An 18,052-nucleotide genomic window follows, 5' to 3' on the forward strand; every position below is an offset into this window, starting at 1 on the left:
GAAGAAAAGAATTTAGGATAATCCTTTATTATTATTATTTTTTAATTGATATTATTTTTTCAGTGTTCTGAAAACTTGTGTATTAGTCTCTACCTTTGAGGAAGTAAAAAATATGTGGAAACTTTTGTTTGAGATGCTTTGCAGTTGCGCTCCTGAAAATAAAATTACACATCTAAACCTTCTTCTCTCCAACGTGTGGCACCAGTGGTATCTTTGAAGAGATGCTGTAGCAACTGTTACAAGTAAAGAAAGTTACCTTTTGGGATCCTAAATACATTTAGGATTGCCTTACAAAATGACACAAACCAACTGTTTTCCTTATGTCCCCAATCTTTCCATACCACTTGAAAACAAAGTTTTCAGTCAATAGAAATCTTGCATATTTTAAGGCAAAACTCATACTTTCCTCCATATAGTCTCCCCAGCCATCTCGGTCGTGTTACTCCAGTCTAAAGAAAATCACAGTGCAAATGAAGGCCTTGCTCCTGCAAACTTTGATACCCTTAATTTTTTGTCCTGTTTTTTTTTTATCATTATTCCATATCATGGCATCATGCAGCAGGCTGTCTGATGCTTAAGTGCAGTGCTGGGTGACTTCCCGTGTGCAGTGCTTCTAGCAGGCTCAGCTGCTTCACATGTGTTCCAGCTCTGTGAGACCTGATCTACTGATCCTGGGTAAAGGAGGAGATCTCTGGTCTTTTTGGGGAGGCCAGTTGGTGAGGCCTACTGATAAAGATTCAGACTGACTCTCTCCTCTGGTTTATCTTTGGCTTGTTTCTTAATTATTCTGTATTATTTCATCCTTTTTAATAAATTTGTTTCTCCTATCTCAGTTGGGTTTCTTCCTCTTCTTTCCCCCCCTTCTCCCGAGGGGAGGGATGGGCTTTGCATGATGAACTGTTCAAACTGCAACATTTTTAAACTAATTTGAAGTCAACAAAAGCACAAAAATCTACAAAGCTATTCATTTACAGAAGTATTACCACGCATGACAATGAGAAAGGCAGATTCCTCTTAGCTCATTTGAGAGGAAGAAAAAGTAATTTATGGCATTACCTATTGTATTCTGTCACCAGGATACAAGATAATCAGAGATGACCTTTGAAGATGGCTTCCGGGGAAGAACACAAACATTGCCTTTTGTTCTTATTTATTTATTTATTTATTTATTTGGTCAAAACAATATTTTGTTCTGATTATTTTCACAGTGGGAATTCAGATTACATCTACTCTCTCCTCCACCCACCCACAGGGAGAAAGCAAGAGAAGCATCACAAAAAAATTAGATGTCTTGCTTAAATAATTTCAAACTTTTGCATTGTTATATCACATGAGAGATCTTTATTAGTCTATTTCATTTCCTTCATTTGCATTGTTACGAGTTCGTATCTAAGACCTCTCCACTATTATTTCCCAGGCGACGCTACAGGCTTGGGGTGGAGTGGCTGGAAGACTGCGTAGAGGAAATGGACCTGGGGGTATTGATTGATGCCCAGCTGAACATGAGCCAGCAGTGTGCCCGGGTGGCCAAGAAGGCCAATGGCATTTGGTTTGCATGAGGAATTGTGTTGCTAGCAGGAACAGGGAAGTGATTGTCCCCCTGTACTCAGCTCTGGTGAGGCCGCACCTCGAGTACTGTGTCCAGTTTTGGGTCCCTTGCTACAAGAAAGACATTGAGGCCCTGGAGCAGGTACAGAGAAGGGCAGCAAAGCTGGTGAGGGGTCTGGAGCACAGGCCTTATGAGGAGTGGCTGAAGGAGCTGGGATTGTTCAGTCTGGAGAAGAGGAGGCTCAGGGGAGACCTCATTGCTCTCTATAACTACCTGAAGGGAGGTTGTAGTGAGCTGGGGGTCGGCCTCTTCTCTCGTGTTACTGGTGATAAAACTAGAGGGAATGGCTTCAAGCTGCTCCAGGGGACATTTAGGCTGGATGTTAGGAAATACTACTTTTCTGAAAGAGTGGTCAGGCACTGGAATGGGCTGCCCAGGGAGGTGGTGGAGTCACCGACCCTGGAGGTGTTCAAGGAACATTTGGATGTTGCTTTGAGGGACATGGTTTAGTGAGTACTATTGGTGATAGGTGGATGGTTGGACTGAACGATCTTGAAAGTCTTTTCCAACCTTGGTGATTCCATGATTTTGTGATATTCTGACAAGCAGCTAACCCAAGAAAGGTGCAGCAGTCAAAAGGGAATACAGATTATTTGTTTCAGCAAGAAAACTGCAAATATTTTTTAATACAAAGACAAAACTCCAACTATTAAAATCCTCTATCTGGTCTATATAAAATACTTTAACTGAAGGAGCAAGGCTGGAAAGGATGGACTTCCAACATCACGGAAGACTTTTATTTACATGGAATTAACAGACATTGAAACACTCGAAAGCTATTTTTCTCCCAAATGGCATACAGGTGAATCAAAAGTTTGTTTTAAGATAGTACTTAAGATAGTATGATTTTGTTTTCATATAGTCTGTGCTGGTGAGAAAATATGGCCATTCTTTATTGAATTGATAGAAGAAAGTCAGGCTCTCTCCTCTTCATGCTGGCCACTTCTGCAGAGATATCCAATTGTGACTGATTAATAATCAGCCTTCTGCAGGGAAAATGTCATCACATTTGCCACAAAAGCAATGAAAAAAGTATTCATGTTGCTTGTAATTGCTTATATTGTTCTTAATTGCTCATTTATATAAAGAAGGGATCTACATGCATTATATTATTATCTATGTTAATAAGCCTATGCATAAAAATCACTAGTTAGATCTTAAGTTAATGAGATTTATTTAAAGACAATGAGATTTCAGACATTAATAAATTGGGATTTTACTTCTGGGATATTTGTATGGGTGAATACGCAAAATTTCAAACCTCTGAAACTGAAACTGAAAGAAAATCGGAGTCAGTCACATAAATAGAATTAGAAATCTTCACGACATCAAGGAAGATTGATATGATAAATGCAAAATGACTCTACCACTGCTTCATACAGGTTGCTGTACTTCAACCCATGGCATGAAAAAGCTTTCTTACAACAAAGAGTAGATACCAGATTTAGGATGTAACTGGCAGTTATACAATTGAAATAATTTATTCAACTCCATGCTCTATGTGACTGTAATTTAGATTTCTCAGCAGTAGTGTTCCCTGTTGACAACACAGTATTAATAATAACGTATAATAATAATTAATTAATTAAGTGTCAGCATTTGAAAAAATCCCACCCTTTGAACAAAGATTGTGGCTCATTTCTGAAAGTTGATCTAGAGTAAATGGTGAGAGAGGGCATGTTTTTGTATGATAAAAGTGGTAGTCTATCCATTTTTGAGTCCAGGAGGCAAAGCTTGTTGGATGTAAGTGGAGTTGATGATAACATCCAGTACAATTCTGGAAAAAAATATGGGCTTTTTGAGGCTGTGTTTCATTTCTGCCTTGGATCAGTAGACATCAATCAGACTGCAGTGTACTTTGAGCCTTTACTTTTCATACGTGTAGTTTAATACTACTCATTCCTCTGGATTTTCAAAATACCAGCTAAAATCTGTAGTGCATGACTTTTTATGGCAGTAACTTTGAATTTGTGCACTGGTTAGGCTGGTTGTGGTAGATAATACACAAGGGACTTTTTTGCAGCTATTACTAACTGCAAGTGCAGGGATCTTTTTGTCATCTGATGCACAGAGTATCTCTTACCAGTGATTCCCTTTCATGTGTGATGGTAGAGTATACGTCTGGTCATGAAAAAAGGCAGATCTTAAGCAATAGTCAGTTTTTTAAATTTAATTGTTTTTTAAAACTTTGTTCTAACATGTTTGTACATGAAAAAAATAGACAATATTATCTTTTCTTCTCCTTCTTACTTTCTCTCTGGTTTAATTAATTCATATTTCAGTGGGATGCTCAAGACATTTCATCTGAACTCTTTGCTCTGGATATTCCGTATCCAGACTTTCCCCTGAAAAAAGAAACTTAGTCTTTGTAGTAAGTGACACATGTGGATGCTGGTAGGAAGCAGCATACATTTTCTTGTACAAAAAGTTAATAACTCATCAATAACTCTTCAAATTAGAAAGCATTGTATACAAACACTGCTTCTGATCTCTCTGTGATTTAAAACAAGGCATTGCAACTTAGCTATTCCCTTCAAACTGTAGTTTTAATGGCAAGATTTAAACAGTTAATTATGAATTTATTTATCTTCCTCTATATCTAGACCTGCTTATGTCAGGAAAATAATGTAATCCTGCTAACGCTTATGTCATTTCACATGGCTATTAGAGTGGTGAAGTTTTACCATTTTCTCAGTTCAATTCTCTAGCCCAGAACAGAATATATTTCGGTTTGAGAAGTTTCACATATTGAATTTTACACAGAAAAATAGAAAACACTCTTTATGTAAACCCTCAGCAAGTTCTGTCTAGGTTCTGCCTATTGTCTCTGCTTTTGATTATCTGCTCAGCATTTATGCACCTTTCTCTGTTACTGTATTCTTCTCTGTAATGTCTGCATACATCTACTTCGTGGACACTAAGATGTTCAATTGCTCTGTGGCAAAAATCAATCAATCAATCACAAAAATGCTGATCAATATTTCCCTTTGGTCAAAGGATTTCCAAGTCTTATCCTAGCTTTCCAAAAACCTTTGAGCTCTCTGGAAAGTATTACATTTCATTCTTTTTAGGAAATGTCAGAAGTAATTATGGTTGCAACCGGAGAAATTAATCCGGTTTAGCTTTACATATGCAATGTGGATGTCGGCAACTAAGTCTGTCACCCAGGGCTTCACTTGGTGGTAGTGCAGAAGAACAGGTACGTTTAGGGCATGAGTCACCTGATCTGTTTTAGACAAGGTTTCATTAAATTTTCTTGGCACACCAAAGAGGTGACTTATTCTACAGGTCCATCAGTACAGCATTTAAACCTTCTCTCCTTTCTTTCAGAATAAAATCACTTTGTTTTTTGGGCAGGTACTTTTAGTTCAGTTTGAAACCATCCTGTTTTCCAAAATAGTGTCACAGTTCATTCAAATGTCTTTCAATAGGCTGGTATCTACTGCTGTACAATGAGTAGGCATAATACCAAAAGGAGCTTCTTGAGACTCCGGTAGCTTCTTGTGAAGGGCTCACCAAAAGTTTAAAAACATGGGTGAGTGGGCATAAGGGAGGTGCTGAAACTCTCTGGCCAGTCTGGGAAGAGTGAGCAGAAAACTAAACTGTCTATGAAGAAACAGCAACAGTTTTATTACACATTTTCAGACACACTACAAGCTTTGTTTTAATAAATAACACAATAGTGAATAATTTTAAAATTAATGTTATTTATTTAAACTGCCAAGAATTTTGCATGAACCCTGTGTGAAATATCTGCATAAAAGCAAGCCTTTCTGTTTCAAAGATCGTAAGACTGATGCATCTTTGCTAGAAAGAAAATCAAATTAACTGTTTTAGAAACGTGAAGAACGACAACAAACACCCCTATCTCAGGGGTACGCTCCTACGTCAATCTGAGAGCATTTGTGCTCCATCTGTGCAGCACCGGCACTGGAATTTGTCTTATCTGACTTCATGTCTGCAGTACTGATGTCTGCATCTGAGCTCTTTCTCCAGACCTCGAGTCAGTATAGCGTAACAGACAACCCCAAGGTTTACAGATATGACTACACAAGCAAGTATACTGTCAGCCTACAACAGCTGACACCACAACATCAGAGTACACTGATACGTAGCTGCTTTGCCTGACACAACCCAGCCCTGCTCTGCGCGGTTATATCGGGTGGAGTCACAGCAAAATGTCAGGATTCATCCCTGTACTAACTTGCACTGCATTTCTCTGTGCAGAATTATTCCAGTGTCAAGATATCAGAGTCAGTCTCCCATGATTCTACATTTCACAGTGTTTTCTAAAATACAATTATGTTTTGTTTTAAATCCACATTTTACATTTTTTTTCTCTCAGTCATTGGCATGAGATCAGTATAAGGTAATGTTCCTTACATTTCTGTTTTGCATATCTTTGATACGATATACATGGAACTTAAGCAACCTCTTCTAAAATGGTGATTAGTGATGGGAGAAGAGTGACGAAAGCTTATGGACAGGAAAAAAAACACACCAGAGGGTGGAAGTGCACATTGTAGATCTTGGATAACTAGCAGTGGATGAAGAAATTCAGAATGAAGAAAGCCACAAAAATGAAATTCTACACTGAAGCAGTAGTGGCTCTGGCCCTTCATCAAAGAGACGCCACAGTGAGAGCCACTCTGAAGACAGATAAGCAAATATACCCTAGGAGTTTGCAGTGTTAGCCTGCTTACCAGAGAGTCAGCAATCAATTGGGCTGGAATATCCACAGCAAAGTCAGTCATCATGCGGGTCTGCAAGATCATTATTATCTCCTACTTTCCTGAGATTATGAATCAGGGTGGTGCCTGAGGAATGGAGGAATCTGAAGCAGAGAATGTTGAGACTGTGGCAGCGAAATGGATGGGACACATCCTGAGTTTGCATCCTCTGAGTACACGTTGGCATATCTGTCCATGATGTAAACTCCTGACTGATCAAGCAAGACATGCAATTCTTAAAGGAAACATTTTTCTTTGCCTATTTTTTATTGGAGCACAGACTGTAGAACTTAGGCTTCCTTTCCCAAATTCAGGAACCAAAAAGGAGAGATTCAACACTTGTTTCAGCAAATGCAAGGGACTTTGGATGACTTACTTAAAACTGGAAAGCAACACATCCTATTAAGCCTATTCTCAGTGAAGTAAGTATGCTGCTGTAACTGCTGCATACTTGTAGTTCAGTTTGTATGAAGGCTGCTTTAAGCACTGGGGAGAGTGTGGCAGTAGGTTGGCAGCTTGAGCAGGCACATATCAGGCTAGTTGCTATAGCATTGTTTTGTTGAGGGAAACATTAGATCCCTGTAGGGCTGTGTTCTCAGGAGGGTTCTGCTGACAGTTGGTTTTCCCATTATTGACTTTAGAAAAAACAGGCAGTTTCAAATTAACTACACTCATTACTGAATTCTCTTCAGTTTGAGGTCAGAGTCTGTAGACTGAAGGTCAGTTTGGGAATATCCAGGAGCACAAGAACATACTTGAGAAGCAAACACACAGCACCGACATAGGGTACTGCTGGAGGTCCTCCATTTGTGGTTACACACATGACCACAATGTGTGTCTGTGGGAATGGATGAGCAGAGTAAAATAGCTGGTTCTGATGACCCAGTATCTAAACTATGTGAATTTCAGGGTTCTTTACTTTGGGACCATTTATATTCTGGTCCTGAGACTGAATATCCACTAAAAACTGCAGTTTGTAATATGTGTTACCTCAAACCTGGCTGCCTGGAGTGGGAGTCAGGGTTATATGGGTACCTGGTGCAGCTGGGAGTGAGGAGGGAGCTGAGAGCCAGAATGCAGTAACATAATGACTTGAGTTTTGTACACACTCTAAAGGACATCATTTTTACAGAAATTTTTGCTATTTGGTCAGCACTGGAATTAAAAAGCAAACCTATTTTTACACCAAGGAAACTGCTGAGTTTGTGTATGTGTATGTGCACTCAGTGCAGAGGCAATGTTCTTCATGGTTTTACATTCCTAGGGAAAAAACCTGAATGGGTACTATCAACAACTTCTCAGGAAGCTAATTTTTTAATTTACATATGCTTATTCAAAACAAACAAAAAATCAACAAATATATATTTGATCAGGAAATAGGCTGGCTCTTTGTTCAATTGCTAGATGAGTGGGCTAAAACTGCTAAGGTACTGCTGGGGTAACTGTGTGTCCTTTCTTAGCTAGCCAGGGTATCCTGGTTTCACAGTGTTGCTGGTTTCCCTGGCTGAGCAGTCAGGCTGATAGAGAAGCCAGCAGTTGCTGCTGTTTGCAGGGTGGAGGAGGAAACAACTCTGCAGACAAGAAAATTTGAGAAATTCCAAGGAGGAATTTGAGCCTGAGGGAAGGCTTGTTTCTTTTGCTCTGTGACTCCTAAAGTTGTTGAGGGCTGATTGATAACAGACGCACCTATTTGCCTTTCTGTTTTTCTAGAAGCATGTTGTTTTTCAGCAACATGATGTTGTCTGTGATCTCCCCACAATGCTGTCCCTCCGCTGTGCAGGCTCCTCGGCATTCCCTGTGGAATAAAGAAGCTCTGGATGCACATTATCCCATTTAACTTCTATTTCCCCTCAGTCTGTGTCAATCTTTCAGCAATTACGGAGGCCATGTTCTTCTAGGACCATCTGCAAAAGGGATATTGTTACATTTTACTTGGTAACATGAAGGAGGAAGATCTTGGAAATTCTTTAAGCAATTTTCCCTTCATGAAAGTCTTCCAGATATCAGACAGAGGGTTTCCTTCCAGACATCTTGCTCTGAGTAGTGGTATTGCTGCAGGGATGGGTGTTAAATTGCCAGGGACTGCCTGGGAAGTCTTAGAGGATGAGTACAGGAACAGTGGGACCAGTATTATTGCAGTGATATAAGACACAGGTACCCAAGGACATACCTGCACTGGGTGAAAATCAGAAAATCTGGAGAACTCAGGTATGGTAAGGGATCAACAAGGATCCAGGAGGATACAAAGGACATTTTTTTCCTGATATAATCAGATATTTTCCCTTGACTGAAGGCCAAAGAAAAGCCAGCTATTATTATTAACAGCTATTTAACATTATTAACAATCTGTTTCTGTTATGCTATGCCACAGAAAAAGTAAGGGCAGTCCTTCTGAGAGGAAAAAGTCAGCTTCAAGCATTAAAGTAAAATGATACAGGAGATCCTTGAGTTCCTGTCTCCTTGCTTGCTGTCCTCATCTTGTCTCTTCAGGAATCTTCCCTTTGTCCCACCCTGTTTCAAAGCACTCCCACACTGGTGCCTGCCCTGCCTTAGCACTGCTCTTGATGTAGCTCTTCAGAGTTTTTATTGTACCTCTTCAAGTGTGAGTTGTTCAGGCAGGTTGTGTTATTCAGGCAACACAAAAGCTGAAGTTTTCTTCATCAGTTGAGAGCAAATTGTGTGTGCACTTTCATTGTAAAGGAAATAAACACAGAGCAACTCAGTGCTGTGGCATCTCTATGGAGGTTAACCAGCAGAGCATATTCTCTGCAGTTTTTCTCTCATATGATTTTCATAATGATCTATTCATTAAAAGTAAATGGATTTATGATCAGTAGTAAGTCTGTCTGAGGGTCATAGAAAAAAAGTAACAGTAGGTCCTTCTAAGACATGCTGTATCATTTATGTGATTGAACAGAGAAATGGGTAGCACAAAACGTCCTATACTTGTACAGGGCCCTTAGCTTTTACAGTTCCATACAGCTCTAGTAGAAGCTGCAAGTATTGACAGGTTCTCAGGTAATACAGCAGAATTACTTGGGCAGCAGTGGTTGCTCCCCAACCCTCCCCAAAGCTCTGGGTGAGCCCGGTTCAGTCAGGTGTTAAATACGATTAACTGCAGCGGCATTGGGTGGCTTAACATTTTGTTTCCAACACCTAGTTCCTTACAGCGCCGCAATATGTGAGGCAATCTGTAGATATATTGATTTTTTTTTTTTTTAAATGGCACAAGCGCAAAGAATGGAAAACACCAGCATCGATTTCATGCTAAATTTCTGGAAGTCACAGCTGACTCTCATACACCTTACGTCTATCAGCTGAATGGCAGATTATCTTCCTGCCAAACCCTGTCTCCAGCAGGACTTATTTTGAGGGACAGCAAAGCTTTTGTATAAACTGGTCTCTCTGAACATGGGGTTTGTTCAGTGCTTCTGGAGCTCGTGTCCATCCGTGCCATCTCAATGCACAAGTACTGTAAGACTCTGTGCAAACACTTGCAGAGTATTTATATCTCTCAGGGACACTCCTTGGACAAAAGAGTTCCTGCATTTCTGTACAAACACAGCAGCGGCGGCATCTAAGTTAAAGAAACGGTGCAGGGTCTGGTACTGCGCAGGCCACACGTTATCTGCGGGAAGTCAGAGCAGCGAGAGATGTGCCAAGCATCCCATGCCCAGAGCTGAGGTCATCTGTTTGGAACAAAGGGATGCACCACTCCCTGGTTCTCTATCAACAAGGGTGGTGCAGTTGTTCTCTGTGTAGCGTTTCGTGGGCAGTGCCATCTGCAGCGCGCCAATCCTGTGAGCCCAATTCCAGCTGTGCTGCTGCATGGAAAGTACAGAGAGGTTTTGTCAAACCTCTTCCCATGCACGGGGTATGTCACACTTTGTTTTGTCGTGAAACTGATCAGTGTCAGTTCTTTGCTTAGGGGCTGTCCGTCTTCAAAGTCCCCCCTTGTGTTTCTGATTTCTGACCTGGGAAGTCTTGTATGCTTCCCATCAAACTTCTCTGTTATGCAAGGTTGTTCTAAAGGAAAAACAGGAAGGGGCAGTGGCAATCCCATTAACTCCAGCATGGACAAAGCAATTCTATATTAAAATAACTCTGATGGCTGTCAGTGTGCAGCCCCTGGCTTTGCCTCTCCTCTGGGATACCCTCACACACTCTGCCAGTATTACCAGGATATCAGCTCATGCCACGGCTTTTGGTAGCCATCTGCCAAAATGCTTTTTTTTCTGGTAAACTGAACTTCGGCTAGAAAAAGCAGATAGATTTCTATCTTTGCATTTGATCTTTCTTATGTCTTACCTAAAAAAATAATGCTGCATCTACATTTTTTAAATCAAGAAATTAAGCTTCTTGCTTGCACTTGCTGGGTGCCAAGCAGGCTCTTTCTTTCTCTCTTAATTAGAATGAGGCTTTTAGAATGACTTGAACTTTAAATCCTCTGACTCAAAAAGATACCCGAGTTTGCTATTTTCATGCAGAATAAAATGATTGTGTTTGATTTGTTAGGAGATTACAAAGAAAGAACCTCCTACCAGGATCAGAGAGCTGCAAATTGTTGGAATTCCTAAGGCATGTGGAGTGCCTAGGTGGAGCTTTAGCCAAGTATCACGCCATTCCCAGTCTCTGACAGCCCTTGTGAAAGCTGCTGAGCAGCTCTCATACTCTGGTAAACTTGAGTTGCAGAATGGTGTTGCTTGCCTACCAGGTAGCCAAAGGCTCTGCCAAGGGCTTGAATATACATTGCTTGGCTTTTAGTATCGTTTCCCCATGTTTGTTGTGTGTGTATAGAGCTCTGTAGCTTTTTCCCTTCTGCAGGAAGCTCCCAGGGCTCTATGATTCATAGATGCCAAAAGGAAAGAGCTGACCCTTATTACAATACAGAAGTGCACAGATGTTACACGGATCCTTTTTTTTTTTTTTTTTTTTTCCTGCTGTTTTTCTTGGTTTCAAGTTGTGTCTGCTCAATGCAACCACTCAGGAGACTCAGACACCCTGTTCAGTGTGCTGTGTGCCACCTGGCACAGGGCAGCAGAGCACATGCATCCCCCTCCCAGCTGTGGAACTCTGCAGCTTTCCTGCTCTTCCTTTCGCTGCATTTGGGTAACAAAGGCCTCCTGGAACTACTTAAAGATGGTACTGGTTTGCATTATGTATAACTTAAGATGAGATTAGATTAAAAACGTCTTATAAGATAAAGAAAAGATGTAGATAAAGGTAAGGTACTCATCTTCTTTTGTGCTTCCGCATTGGCTTAGAATGAAACACAATGTCCTGCCATAGAATATGGTAAAATAACATTGCATTAGAGCTACATTTATAGGAATATCACATTAGTAGAAAAACAACTTCAGAATGCCATAAGTAAGTTTGCAGGAGGAGTTTACCTGGTCAGCTGTATTGATTTCCAAACCAATGTAGCAATGTACACACAAAGCTGAGTGTAGACAAGGTTTTAGTGTGGTTTAGATCTGTTTGTACCGGTTTAGCTGTCAGCAGGGCAGTAGGTTGTTGCTCCCAACACAGCTGGAGCAGATGAAGACATAACACACCCTGCAGCTTACCACTCCCTGGCAGCAGGTGACTGTGGCACCAGAGCCCCTTGGCTTGCCTCCTTGGCTGCTTCATTGGAAGCTGCTTGCTGGCCTTGCTGACACTGACTGGCAAGTTTTGGAGCGGGCTGGCAGAGCTGTAGGGTAAGTGGCCTTTTGTAGAAGGTCAGCGATGAGCTAGGGAGCAGTAACGTCTCTGAATGGAATAACTGTTTGCAAACTTAATTTGTGCCTATGGCCTAAAGGTATAGTTGTAAAATAAACAGATCAAAACAGTTTTAAGTCAGTAGGAAAAAAACTACGCACAAAAAAAGTTGAACTTGTTTAGTTAATATCACTTGAATTCATTCCATATAGCTTCTGCATGTAGGAAGGAGTTTCTGGAGGGGATTTTACAGGATCTACTGCAAGCTCTGCAGCAGACACAGCATAGCACTTACCGTCTACTTTATACCTGACCAAATTGAACTGGGAAATCAAATTCCCCATGCTCTGGGGCTTTCCTCCATCTTTCATCTATATTTTCATGCAGATATGCAGAACTTGCCTATTACCTCATTTCTCTGTGAAAGTGTATTATGTGTGTGCAGTTACCTGATCAATGCAAGCTACACTCACTGCATATTGTTTGCTCATCAGTACTTTATCAAATTTACTTCTCTGTTTCCAGTTTGTCCATAATTGATATAACCACCACATTTCTTTCAGATATTAACTTCCTCTTAGACAACTTTTTGACAATAGATTGCTTTATCTACCATGTCAGTGACCTGGCATACTTTCAATGAAAACTGAATTACTGACAGAGAGAAATAAATTGATTTGTAATGCCACTGAGTTCAGCTCATCTCTCTGTCTCAATTCCATCAAAGTCACATCAAGGTGAATTTGATGTTTGGCTTTTTTACCTCTCGTTTTTAATGTGCTCTGGGAGGGCTAAGGATGACATGTGGTATCCATTTTTAAGCGATATTACGGAAAAGATGTTACAAAAGAAAGCATTCAGTTTTATCAGACTTTAGAACAGGTACCATCTGTTAGCTGCTCTGTGCCAGAACTGGCTCTTTCTGTACCTGCACTTAAGCCAGATAAAGTCTAGGATTTTGGCAGTGTGGAAGAAGAATGCACTTAATAAAGGCAGAAAATATACCCATATGTAACACATGATTCTCATCTGTGGGTATTCAAGTAGAACACTTTTCATAGGCAGGAAGTACTAAAGGTGATGAAAATCTTTCATTCATTAATACTGTACATTACGGACCTTTGGATAATTTTTTCTATCCCCAAATAAAAAGCCCCAAGTTTTAGCAACAATTTGATATATTTGTACAATTTAATATGTTTGGGAAATGCTGTATGATTGCTGGAGAGGAGACATTTAACTAAGATTCAAGTTCTGGCTCATGATACGTCATCCTGGTCCTTACTAAATTATGCGCTAATCCTGATAAATCAAAACAACAATAGTTTTCCAGCTGTGATACCACTAAACGGTTTTGGTGATCTCCCTTAAGATCTGCCTTCAAATTTTATTGTGTTTCTTATATCATCATATCAACAGATGGTATTTCTTGGGAACTGTAAGCCTAAGGAAACATGGTTTAGGTGGTAATACTGTTTGCTTACCAATCTTGCCAGACCCTCTTTAATAACTTTTGAACCCATGAGTTTGTATCGGTTATGTTTGATGCAGAAACAGAAAACGATGGGCTCTGAAATTTTTTCAGGTTTTGTGAAACGTTAACAGGTCAGTAAAGCAAAGATCATTTCCTTCAAATTCTTACTGTGACTGAAAGGCTGCTGCCTGAGCTCAAAGGTTGTTTATTATATCTAATTTTTGGCCAGCCAGCATGTGCCCAGCTCAAAAGCAGCCACTTCCTGCTGGTGTCACCCAGCTGGCAACTGGCAGGGGGAGGAGGGAGCTGAGACACTGGAGGAAGGGCAGCTGGATGATGGACAGAGAGCCTGAGCTGTGGTGCAGGAAAAGGACAAAGAATGGTATGTTGACCCAAAGGAGCCAGAGCTTCATTTCTGCCACTTCCTACTAGCACAACTTGAATGAGAATGACCTAAGCCAAAAGCAACACAACAAAATTAAACAGACTGAATGGGTTCAGCACCAGAAAGAATGCTTAATATAGCTGGCACAATGGTCAGATTTATATTATAATAATTGAAAAAAAATAATTATTTATATTAATTTTTCTTTTCTACAAGTATCCAGTTCAATATATGCAATATTCATGACCTCTCATCTGAATAGTTTGGTAGCTTGATACTAGTCTACTGTTACAGTTTATGTTACCACAGCTATCACAGTAATTTCTATGTCAAGTATGCTTGCTTCTACAGCAAGCATATTTAATTCAAGGTTCCTTTGGCTCTGACCAAAGAATCCATTGTAAGCGAAGGACTTAGTAGGTTATATGAAGAAAGTCCTGCTTGCACTTGCAACAGTCATTTTGCCATAATTAAGAAATAACAATAAAATAGTGGTTAATACTCAGAGCTTTGAGCTTTCTCTTCAAGGTCATCAGTTAGATTTCAGAGAGTCCTATTAAGGATGTCTGTTTTTCCTGCTTTATAGGCACAAGAACTGAAACATGAATATTGAGTTTTGCAACGGTAACAACGAGATTTGGAATAGACTTTGGGGTAAGACCTAAGGTCTGCTAACTGAAGCTCATTAATAGAAACTCGGTGTATGAATTTCACTCCTTAAAACTTAAGTTTCTCCATTCTCAGAAAAACAGACATAATTAAAAAAAAATTAAAAAATTTAAAAAAAAGGAAAAACAAACAACAACAACAAACAAAAACAACAAAAACCCTTCCCATGGTTTTTGCTTTTGGATAGTCCTGAAAAGCTCATACAACCATAGAATACAAAATCCTACAGTTAGTCAGAAGACCGAGAGTTGGTGCAGGACTCTCATGGTGTCAGAGTGTGGCTGTACAGAATGAAACCAAGTGATGCAAAGGCACACACTCATCACCTCCCACAAGCAGACTGATGCCCGGAGAGCAATGCCTACTTTGCAAAAACTTCCCCCTCAGTTTTACAGTGCTGAGTACAATACTATTCAGTATGGGGTATCTCTTTGGACAGTTTGGGTCAGCCCACTCACAGTGGGGGCAGAATAGGAAACAGAGGATGCCTTGATGCTGTGCTAGCACTGCTCAGCAAGAACTAACTTTGTTATCAGGCTGATTTGGTCACAGATCTGAAGCACTGCACTGGGTGGGCTGCAATGAAGAAAACTGACTCTATCCCCGCCAGACGCTCTCACAGGATACAGGGAACCAACAAGCTTTATACATGAAATAAACATCAGTGGGGCCATTGAAAGTACTTCAGTCTCGGTGAATGAGCTTAACGTGTTTGATTGTCTTTATTTTGTAACCAAGATTTTGGTCAGTTGTTTTTTTTTTTCTTTTTTTTTCAGGCAGATAGGAATTCTCTACTGGCGGATGGACACAGCTAGTAAAGCTAAATGTTAGTTTGAGTTGAGGACACTTTAATCCAAAAGTTTTCCTAATGATGGAGAAATAGACTGCCTTGTATTGCAGATAGAGGATCCGATCCCCGAAGAAATGAAAGAACGCATGGCAATGGCACTCCTGGCTCCTGCTCTCATGAGACCATCTGGATTTCTTTTAAAATTCAGAGTTGCTCAACTTTTTCAGTGTAGTGAGCCAGCAGCCAATTCTGTCATTTCCTATTTGGCTGTAAATACAGCTCTGGAACACAGATAATTTAGGATTTTGCCACTGAGGCACGAATGAAGTTTGTAATAATAAAATTAGAGAGGAAGAAAGAAAAACAGAACTTCAGTAACAGATCAGGGCTCTCAACGTAGGAGTTCTCTGGTTTTCTTTAGAATAGTTCCACCACAGCTTCACAAAGCTCAAAATCATTCACAGGCAGGATGAAACCAGCTCTCACATTACTGGGTTCTCATGCCATAGCATCTTCTCAGCTCCTAGCAGGCTGAGCAGCAGTGCCTTCTTGAGCTGGTAGTTTCCTCTGGACTCCTGTACATAATAGCCACAATGACACTATTATCACCCCCTATTCATTTATTTTTCCAGCTAACAGATCCAAATTTATTTTATCTCTCCTCATGGGATCATGTGGTAGTTCAAACCAGTGGCCCATCTAACACAGTGAAAGAGAATAAAAAGGGAGCAAGCACGTAGTCATAATCCCTTCACAGCTTCCCCATCTGCGTTCTGTAGGCTGGCTGAGGCAGAGGCAGCACCTTATGCTTAACAGCAGCTAGTGAACCTGTATTCCATCATTTTGCCATTTCTTATTTCTGAAGTGCTTTGCTTATCCAGCCTTGGACCTTACTGTAATCCCACTTGTATGGGTTCCTAGATGAGGTAACTGAAACTGAATGTCATATGCAAATAGTGTCCCGTGATTGTATGCAGTGCTATAAATACGCTTACATTTTGTTTCTTTATTCTTTTCCTAACCTAACCTAATATTCCTAATATTCACTCATTTTGTCCTATTAACCACTTCTGAGCAACTGTTCTTCAGAGAACAATTCCCAGTAACTTCCAGACTTCTTTCCTGAGTGATGCTAGCCATTTTAGAGGCCATCATCATGTATGCATGTTTTTTCCTCATGTGCATTGCACTGCACATTGGAACACTGCTTTTCAGCTACCACTACTCACACTGTGTCATGGGAGGCTCTCGCAGTACTTTTCAATCAGCTTCAGATCTGAATTATTATATATGTTCTTCAAATGTTGTCACATCATCGCTCATTCCTCTTCCCAGTTCATTTATGAGCTGTGAACAGCTCAGCTTTAAGCAATCCATATGGGATAATGCTTCTGTCATGGAAACTCATGGTTCAGTTCTCTCTTTTGTCTTTCGACTTTTGTCTTTTAACTTAGCCTATGAGATGATGCTCCTCCTGATGTTGCACAGAAGAGCAGCATCATAGAAAAACAAGACAGGATGGAAAAACAAGAAATCTGATTTCTTTCCCCCCTCCTCTTCAAGTTAATCTTCCTCACCTGCAGGATTTCTGATAACATTTTATCTACCCTTCTCTTAAAAATATCAGATGATTTTAACGTAATGATTATACCTCATCTCCAGGAAGTTTCAGTACATAACTGTCTTCACTGCTCAAAGGTTTTCCTATAAATAAATCTCACTTGCCACAACTGAAGTCTGTTATTCCTTGTTCTATGTCTCCCATCCAATTACAATTTGTTAAAGCCTTTCTGAACATGTGCTGTAACAGGGCATCACAATCTATCTGGATAGAAGCAATATGAGAATAAAATATTCTTCCATAGATTCGTGACGAAATACTTTTTTGCAGCCATACATTGTCCGCAGGGTGGATTCTCCCAGTAAAGTGGTATAAAACTTGTTACACCCGATGGAAATGGCTTAAAACATAACAGTTACTGCTGTGTTGCAGAAGTTGAGCTTGATAAAGTTTGGGTTGTTCAGCGCAGTCCTGTTTCTTCTGCAGGAGTAGGTTTAACTCCAGAAAACTATCAGAGTGTTTTGCTGCGTTCTTCTTTGTGTGCTTCAAGTATATTTTCCCTAGGAATTAAAGAATCATTTTTCATTTTTCTCTAAGTACAACAGTTTTTCCCAGTTAATGGAAAAAAAAAAAAAAGACCAGTAAATTCTACAAGGAAGTTGAGAATCATTTTAGTTTCTGAAAACTATGACCAATGTCAGGGAAGCAGTAGTAGATGGAATATGGTGGTGCTGGAACACTGATGGTGCAAGTAGATTGAAAAACCTAAGGAATCTCAGTGACACCAACTGTGAGGCTCTCAAGTACCACATTTTTGGCTGCTATGTTAAGAATCAGAGTTCATGCTTTCTCCATAATGAGGTGCAGATTCTACATTTTTAGAGTTCAAAGCTTTCTCTAAACTCCCGCTTTATGCTGGTGGTAATGACTGGCTCTCCAAACCAGCTGTCATGCTGTTTATCAGATGAGAACATGATGGCTATAGTTAACAGTATCCCAACTTTGAGCCTTTTCTGAAAAACTGAAGAAAATATGCTGTACAGCATGCTGTACTGTAAATGAAATAAGCTGACTTGTCTTGTTTCACAATTCATGGGGACTGGGGACGCTAAGAAGACACACTTGTGATGA

The 18,052-nt window shown here is 40.1% G+C and overlaps 1 protein-coding gene across 1 annotated transcript in view; it reads left to right on the forward strand.

Annotated features, from left to right (window-relative positions):
- The first annotated feature begins 1,601 nt into the window (after positions 1-1,601).
- Positions 1,602-18,052, forward strand: part of CDK19 (cyclin dependent kinase 19) — a 140,442-nt gene continuing 123,991 nt past the window's right edge. The window contains exon 1 of the mRNA XM_085217475.1: positions 1,602-1,690. The gene's annotated coding sequence lies outside the window, so the exon portion shown is untranslated. The remainder of the gene's footprint in view (positions 1,691-18,052) is intronic.

The sequence above is a fragment of the Meleagris gallopavo genome, chromosome 2 (assembly GCF_905368555.1).
Source record: "Meleagris gallopavo chromosome 2, MGAL_WU_HG_1.1, whole genome shotgun sequence".
Lineage (NCBI taxonomy): Eukaryota > Metazoa > Chordata > Aves > Galliformes > Phasianidae > Meleagris > Meleagris gallopavo.